The sequence below is a fragment of the Taeniopygia guttata genome, chromosome 1 (assembly GCF_048771995.1).
Source record: "Taeniopygia guttata chromosome 1, bTaeGut7.mat, whole genome shotgun sequence".
Classification (NCBI taxonomy): Eukaryota; Metazoa; Chordata; class Aves; order Passeriformes; family Estrildidae; genus Taeniopygia; species Taeniopygia guttata.
Window position 1 is genome coordinate 103,755,840 of NC_133024.1, and position 9,161 is coordinate 103,765,000.

The window sequence follows — 9,161 nt, forward strand, 5'->3', positions numbered from 1 at the left end:
GGTGTAAAAAAATTAGTTCGATTACTTTTGCATGTGCACATCCTATCCAAAACTGAACAAATGAAACAATGGTAATTGGTAGTATCCCATGCCACTTGGCATAAAAATCTTCTGACAGTTGTATCAGTCTAAAATGCTTTATGGAAGATGTAATTTATTTCCAGTTAAATATTCTAGGCCTTGTAAAATATTTAGAAGGGCACCAGTAGATGCACTGCAGCATTCACCCACCAGGTCCCTTTTGCTCAGGCATGCAGAGGGAAACTTCCCAAGCAGAATATATCTGATGTAAGAGCACACAAAAATACATAGGGCTAATGAGACAGTAACTAAGGATTAATATTGTGTCCCACTGCCAGTGAGATTGCCATGGAGCCTTTGAAAGCCAGGAAGTCAGCTGGGAAAGAATTGTCCTTGAGTGCAGAGACTTGGTGGTGCTAAACTGCCAACTTTGAATTCTACCTATTTTTTCCACAATATATTTCATGTCTGTATTTTCCCCCTCAAATCTGCAAGGACCTAAATACCCTCTCAAAAACTGTGTGTATTTATGTTTCTGTGCTTTTCTATTATGCCTGACTTCAGCCTGCACGTCTCAAACTGCACCTATAATTTTATCACCAAAACTCAGCCACGGTCAAAGAGCTATATGGCATCAAACTAAGCTTTTGACCACTGGGACCTGAATTATGGGGATAAAAATTGCATCAAGGTTTTTTAGACATCCAGAAAATGGATTTTTGCTGAAAACACTATTTTCTTAAAAAATAAATTTCCTTTTCTGATACTATTTATTGTTGTTCACTCTAATTCCAACAAAAATTCACTAATTTCCCACTCTTCTCTCTAAGCAGTAGCTTCTCCATCTCTCAAAAACCTAACACATAAATTTGGAGCACTATAGCAAGAAACAAATAAAAAAAAAGTCGGTGTCTTTCTATAGCTGCAAGTTCATGCTGCCTGATATAAAACTTTTCCAATTTCCAATATTTTCCTCCATTTAAAATTTTTTTCTGCTAATGTATTTTCCTTAAATCCATCACATTCTGTGTTATGAATAGATTTATGATCTCTTCTACTTTTAATTCTGATTGGTTCAATTCCAAGCAGCAGATGATGAAAAACATTTAGATAAGCCTGTCCACAATTACAGTTTCCTAAACAGGTTAAATGAACTTACGGGGTACTTCCTGTTATTTTACCACTTATTTAGACACTTCTAGTCTCTTCTAGAAAAGTTGTTCTACTTCATTACAGATTACTTTGCTTTATTTCAAATGCTCTTCCCTGGAGTTTTGTTTTCTACTCTCCAACGAAAAACCTCACCTCCCCAAAATAACCCAAAAAACCAAAACCAAGAACACAAACAAAGACAAGAAAAAAAAAATCACCTCTATGTTCCATGTTCCCTAAATGAAAATATAAAGCTATGTGCACTACTGCGTAGATAAACAAACAGGAAAACCACTTTGATAAAGTAACTTGGGGATATATAGGTGGAAATTGTGCTTCACTGATAAATGAGGAAAAAAAGTATAAAAGAGTAATATAAAGTATAAAAAGTATATTTACTGCTTCTTTATCAGTAGTAAGTGGTGAGATAAGAGAAACAGGGAAATAGTTACCATATGTGCCCTGTGCATTGTGCCTTCCATGTGATGTGAGTAAATGATCTGAAGGAGCAGTTTGTTCTCTCTTTCTGCTTCCCTCCTACATGGAACTGCATTCCAGCAACAAGTGGACAGTCACAAAGACAACTCATTGAAATATCCCAGGGGAATTTTAATAAGACTATAACTTCCACAATGACAGGAATGAGAAGTAGTAGAGAAGGAAATGGGACTCCTGAAAATTACAATAGAGCAACCAGATCTGATTTGTCAGAGTAAGGAAGAAAAATGAACTGCTCTCCATCACTTTTTTAGAAACTTTCTTTCAGATACATAGAGCTTCATGGTCATAGCATTTGTTCTTTGCTTTAGTAATTTATTTCAATACTAGTTGTTTGGGTTTTTTTTACCAGTCATGAGATACCATCCTGTATCCCAAAAGGTGATTGAAAACAAACAGAAAATTACATAATGCAAAGAAGAGCTTTAGTACCTATGCCAGCTGGAAATACACCACTTTCTCATAAGAAGCTATTCTTCCATTAATTTCTGTTTCTAAACTAATCTACAGGATGCCTTGAGCTATGCTATTAAAATAGTACAAATTATACCTTGTATGAATACATACATTTTAGGAATTAAAATGAAAATATACAAATGGGGCACATCAGAATATTCAAAAAATTTTCAGACTGAGACTTTGAGGGGTAATTAGGAATGCCTTCAACTGCTTTGTGACCACAAACTGGGGTGGAGTGAATAGTGACAGTTAAATCTTACAGTGCCAAATGCCCCAGAAACTTCTGGCTATCTTACAGACAGGCATGAGCATATATGAAAAGTGTTTTACATGTACCTTGCATGTCTGTTGCCTTATTTAAATTTAATTCAATTCCATTAAATTGAATTAAACATAAATTGCTTGCTTTATAACTGCTAATTCATAAGTGGGCTTAACGATGGGATGAGATGGAAGAGGGTCGGTAGGAGAATAGAAACAGGAGGAAAATCAGAATATTCTACAGGATTTTTGCTGTTCAAAAATTGGCTGTTGGAGACATAATTGTGTTCTTTTTTTGGATCCTACCTGCAAGAAGAAAAGAAAATATGTTTTATTCAAAGTAATTTCCACAGTGCTTTCTAAAAAAAAAATTATCACAAGTATATTTTAAAGGCTGGTGTGAGTTAGAATGTATTTCATTCAGCAAAAATAAATCTCAAGGGAATACCCTTGCCCACTTTATTCTTGTTTTAAAATTGCATTTTTTTTGAGTTTTTATTTGTTGGTGGTGGGTTTGAGATTTTTTTTTTGTTACTTTTCATATTATTTTGGCATATTTTGTATTGTAAAGGCACCTTTAAAATTAATCTTATATTCTCTCAATTCTTTTCTTTGCACAAAATGCATAATTAACACTGTGTAAACTCAGTGCTTCCAGCTCTCTCAGTAATGTGAAGAATGCATGTACACAACTCTAAGCTCACTGAAGAGTTAGTGTCTCTTCACCTGTGTGTTGGACTGAAGGCTGAATTATGAATGTGCTGTGTTTTATTGCTGTTCCAAATACGAAGTTTGTTAGAGAACTACAAAGGAATTTCAGATAGATCACATATCTTTGTTACAAGACTTACTAAGTCCATTGATTGCTTCAGTTTGATTGTGTGTATGCTGCTTCAAAATTTAAATATATATTGAGCAGAACAGCAATTCAGAGACATTACATATCATACGTGTTCAGTTTGAAAATGCATTAGTGCTTGCAGGTTTTGTAAGAGGTAGCCAATGCCCTTGAACTCTGCTTGGCAGGGGAGAAGACAAATAGCCTTAATTCAATTATGTTATATTTAAACATTAACTCAAGAAGAGTACCTCCCCAAAGACTCTTTTAATGTCTGTGTCCAGGTAGCCCTAGCAGAGAAAATTGCATTGTGAGAGACGTAGCCATTTGAACACTGTCTTAAAGGCTATTCCTGCTGTTTACAGAGTCTCATGGTACCTCTGAGTCTTCAAAAATGTTCCATTCTCTTATTAATGCAATTAAACAGCAAAGGGTACATATTAGGCACTAAGTTTGGAGAAAAGGTAAAATTCTTTGCCTGTATTGAAATGTGAGTAGGAGGAGCTGTGACGGTACCAGGCGTTTGCAGCTGTCCAACATCTGCTCACACCATCCAGCCTGCAATCCTCGTGGCACACTCACATGTTCTCTTCTAGATACAAATCTGCAGGTAATTTAAAGAAGTAATGTTCATTATGACAGATTTCTTGTCCTGGTTTATCACTGGATCTCACAAAACCAGGTATTTCCACATGTCAGAATTAATTTTCAGTACAGGTAGTTTAGTACTGAAAATTACAGAGAGTTTACAGAGAGTTTGAGTATTAAAATTTTCAAATGCTTGTGAAAGATATTTGGAGAAAAAATTTTTCATTTTGAGCAATATTTAGCTTTAGAAAAACAAAATTTTATTGCTTATTTCAAAGCAAGTCTCCAAGATCCAACATAAGAACAGAATTTTCCTGTCTTTTCCTCTGTTTCATATAATTTATATCAACAAATATTTAATAGTATAAATTGCTTAATTTATATAGAAATATTGATATATCACTTTAGATATAGAAAAAATTTAGGAAGGTTCTTATCACATGGAGCAAAATAAATCAGAATTAAGCTATTGTCATGTGATCTGTTAACGATGGCAGAGAAATTTTCCTACAATTTATTACTTAAAAAGATTGAGTTGTTTATAAAAAACAATTTTCTAATGTAAACATGCATATTTACATTCCTAAAAGCAGTTCTACCTGAGTATTTTCAAATTTTCACTACTTTAAATGTACCTTTTCTATGAGGAGGCAAGTGTTTTGTAAAAGATAGCATAGATCATGAACACAATCTTTGTAAACGTAGTTGAAAATTTGAACAACATTCATTACTTGTTTCCCATATTTCACATTTGTAGAAACAAAGCAATTTGCCAAACTTACTTACTTCTTCCACTTACCCTCCAAATTACTCCTGTAATCGAATCAGTCACATTTTGTCTTCTATGGGAAAGCATTATGGAAGAGAAAAAAAATCATCAGGATTACAGGAATAAGAGCAGTATAAGATTAAAGACACCTTTCCAAATGCTATGAGGCTTCCAGTAGCATACTTCATTAGATTAAATTATTTTTGAGAAGACAATAATTACTTCTGGAAACCTGATTACCTATTATGCATAATGAGCTTTAACATTTTTCTGCCCAGTGTCCAGTCACTAAAACAAAAGACCATATAAAGTTACAAAGGACCACATAAATCAAAATGTGTTTTAACACCAGACCAGTAAATAATAACTTCCCTTTTTTTCTTGTGTATTCTTAAGTAGCTTGTGAGAGAAATAATTAACTGTTAGAGAGTATTACTTTGTTGAAGCTTGCTCTGAATTATTTGCCTTATTCATTTAATTTGAGCATGGTTAAAATAAGAGCATTTAAATATTAGGATTCAGTATACACAGATTTATAGCTGTCTTCTAATAAATGTAAAATTTGCATACAAGATTGTGTATTCTCTAAGCAACTGAGATTCATATTCACCCAGACAAGAACTAAAACACCAGCCTCTTTAAATATGCTACATTAAAAGAAAATGCTGTTGACAGCAATTCCTCCTTTAACTCAGTATGTGAAATTGTGAAGAGTGACAAGGAAATTATCTCTATGGTGGAAAAAAATTAAATAAAAATGAAATTACATTAAAAAAGAAATCCAATGGAAAAATTTAATGAAAATCCTATGAAAACACCAGATCTCTATTCCTTCAATTACATAAAATGTTTATCTATTCATGTCTGAGCAATTCTGCAATCACTGAAAACAAATGGTTTGGCTAATAAAACAATCACCCTTTCCAGATGAGATTTATTCAGTAGTTGTCACTTAATCTGCAAATAAAGCTCCTAGATAGTTATGACATGTTGTATCCAGTGATATCAAATTTCTTCAATAAGGATTTTTATCTCCAGATCCTTACAGAGATTAATGCTCTTCTCTTTAAACCTTCTCTCCATTATTAGGGGAATAACACTGTGACTTGTGATAGTGCACTTTTCAGGCATTCAACTATTATTTTGATGAAATTGTTAAACATTCCGATTTAGATAACAATCAATTTTTTTTAAGTGGCTCTTTTCCAAAGTGCAGTTTGGTGATGAGAATCCAACAAACTCATGGTCACACTAGGACTTGGAACAAGGTAGTGAAGGACAGCTAATTTATTTTCAGATTATCTACTCTGATGCTGGGACCAGGTGTATTTATTGACATAAATAGTCATTACCCATTTGGTGGTTTTGGGGTCTTGCTTTGCTTTGTTTTGTTCTTTTGGGGGGAGTTTTGTTTGGGTTTTTATTCAGGAGGGAGGTTAATAAACCTTGCACAAACAGGGTTGAGGGGACTACAATAATTTTCTTCTCAATCTGTTTTACTAAGGTTCTACACCTTGAATTTAGGTTTCTGGATGGAAATATTCTGCATATCTATCTTCTCCTTACTCTCAACGGAGCTCTAATCATGGTTGTCAATATATTCTAGTGGAAAATATTCATCTCTATACAGGTGGATACCTGAATAGCCACTTAACCAAATACCTTTTGGATAAACTGAGCACCTCTTTCACTGATAGCATCAGAGGCATAAAGACTGTATCCCCTTGTACCCATGCCCACAGTGATGACACCTAAATCCAGCTTTCCACATGTGAAGGTGAAAGTCAAAGATGAAAGAACTCTGTAATCAGATAAACCCTTCCTCATCAGAATACCTGAATCTCCACAAAATTTTGTCAGCACTATTCTAGTGATGGTGCCAGCTAGGATGATACTTCACTTTTCAGTAGCATTTACACCACTAAACCCTGCAGAAGCAATTTGAAACAAATTTTTGTTTACTACATGTATCTAGACTGTATTATTATGCAATAAGTCATTATACTCAATAAAAAGCAATTTATTTAAAACATTTATCAGTGTGTCATTCACCATTAAACAAAAAAAGTATTTGAACATATAAACACTGATTAAATGATCCATGTGTTACATCTGTCATAGTCAATGATCTTTTCTCCAGTAAGAAATATGTATTTCTTTTTATGTTTTAATACATGGTAGTAATTATCTTCATAGTCTAGGTTGTTAATCCCCACACATATTTTCATTCAAATGAATTATATTGATTTACATTTAGATAATTTCTTTACTTTGGCTGCAAAATCTTTCAATCTAAATTTCAGTATTCTAAATTCTCTTTTGGCAAGTGATAATGATCTAACATACAGTTTGGTGTGATATTTTTTAATCAAGTAATTTAGGACCAAAAATATACATATTTATAGATAAACTGCTAGTTAATATCTGTTCTTCACAGATGTAACTTTAACGCAGGAGATATTTAATACTAAGGTTTATTTCCAGCATTTCAAGGCAAGTGCTAGAGATTTTTTTATTATATAAGTGCATCTATTGCTTTGATACAAGTGCAAATATTTTAATGAAAATTGATGTATTTTTACCCAGTATATCTTTGTTTTTCTTAATAAAAAATAAAAAAGATATTGGAAAGGATGCAGTCAAAGAAAAAGTCACTGATTTTTTGATGTTGATGTGAAATAAATAAATCTTTATTTTAATATCTTCTAAGTAAATATTCCATATGAAGTCAAAATCAGGCTGTTATAAAATTTCCTGAGAAATTGTTTTAAAACTTGAAAATTTCTGTCTAGGAAAAAAACCAAAAGAATTCTGTTCATATAAATTTTGTACATCTCTATGTATAATCCTGGAATAATAGAAGAGATCATACAAATAATTTATGTTAATTTGACTCTGCATTTATTGTATATGATAAAAGGAAAAAAATTAATTTTAATCATTCCATAAAGTTATTATAGAGGGTTTTCTTGCCTGTATTTATAAACAGTTATTTCTTAAAATATGTTTTTCTTAAAATATGGTTTCAATGTTTTTTTAAAGTAGATATCAAAATAATTTACTGGCTTTGCTTTACACAAATGGATTCCTTTCGCTATCTAATCAATTTAAGATTCATGCATCATGATGTCCGCTTCTGTAATTCTATGAAAAGCTTATTATTTTCAAACTAAGCACACAAAAGAAATGGAGGATTGCTAAGTTGGCAAATATCTGGGAAAAATCCTGCTTTGAGACCTTAAATAATCAATACATGAGTTACATTTTTTAGTAGTAATGCATGTCTGTCTTAAAAAATAAAGGAAAAGGATTCTCATGCACATATGCCAATATTTATTTTTAAACATTCCAAGTATTATCATTGACCATATTCTGAAAATGCCATTCCAGAGCAGCCTTCCTTAGCCATGAAGATGTGAATATTTTGGCAATAATTTATAGCTGGTTTTGTCAGACATCTTATTTGTTTGTTTTTCACTTGTTTTGTGCGTTGAGAGAATCCATTGGTCATACAAAGGTGCTTTAGGTCTGTTTTGCTTCATTTCACATTTGCCTTATGAAAATCATAAGCTTATGTTTCCATGTGCATGGGCCAGAAGAATATGTAATATGTAGTCCTGCAAATAATTTAATCTCATGACCAGTATTAGAAGAAAGTGCAATATTTACCTGAAACTATTACAAATCTTGTGTGTCTATGTAAAATTATTTTAATATTTTATTTAAAACTAAATTTAAGTGTTAATAGACAAAATATGTTGGGATTTCCAATTAATTTTCTGGTTATTACGTGAAAGGGCTTATCTTAATACTTTAAATGAAAAGACATCACCTTGAGATATCTATCTTTTCAGTAAGTACCCTATTGCAAGCATTTCTGTTCCACACCAGAAAATTATAATATACATATATATTAGAAGAAATATAAATTTCTATTTCTACTTTTATTAAGCAGAATGCATATCAGTTTTTGCTCTTGAATACCTCATATTTATACATAAGTCTACTGGATTTTTGAAATTTCTATATTACATATTGTTATTCTAATATGGCTTCAGATAGAGGAGGATATGATATATTTCTTTTCCCTGAAGACATGCTTCACTCAGATGACCAAGCTCTTCAGGCAATATTTTGGTGCCTGACTGAAGTTAACACCTTTTCTTATTCACCCTTGGAAGAGATTCAGATGCAATACAGACTACATTGGTTATACTTTGTTGACTATACTGATTTTTCCTTCACCATCCTGTGCAAATGAGAGTTTAATTTCTAAACAGGAACGTTAAATTTACATTGTACAATTCTCTGTTTAACAAAAAAGATGATGTGATGTATCTCCTTCCTAATCAACGGATTATTAACATAAATCTTCTCTATAAACTAATTCTTAAGTATTCATACTTCTGCTGGAGTTAACTGTTTTTATATACCTGTCTGAATATTTTCTTAAATTTAAATTCCAAAGATATGGGTATACAGTCAATATTTTAAATCTTAAATACCACTCGTATCTTGTTTAAACTACATGTTTTTCTCCTTTTTTAGCAAGCTGTTGCAGACTACCAAGCACTT

At 32.3% G+C, this 9,161-nt stretch overlaps 1 long non-coding RNA gene across 1 annotated transcript in view; it reads right to left on the reverse strand.

The window, feature by feature from the left end:
• Nucleotides 1–2,938: 2,938 nt before the first annotated feature.
• The window catches only part of LOC140680347 (uncharacterized), a 12,689-nt gene continuing 6,466 nt past the window's right edge, over nucleotides 2,939–9,161 (reverse strand). The window contains exons 2-3 of the long non-coding RNA XR_012051518.1: nucleotides 4,617–4,659; nucleotides 2,939–3,833 (exon numbers count right to left, since the gene is read on the reverse strand). This is a non-coding gene — a long non-coding RNA (uncharacterized lncRNA). The remainder of the gene's footprint in view (nucleotides 3,834–4,616; nucleotides 4,660–9,161) is intronic.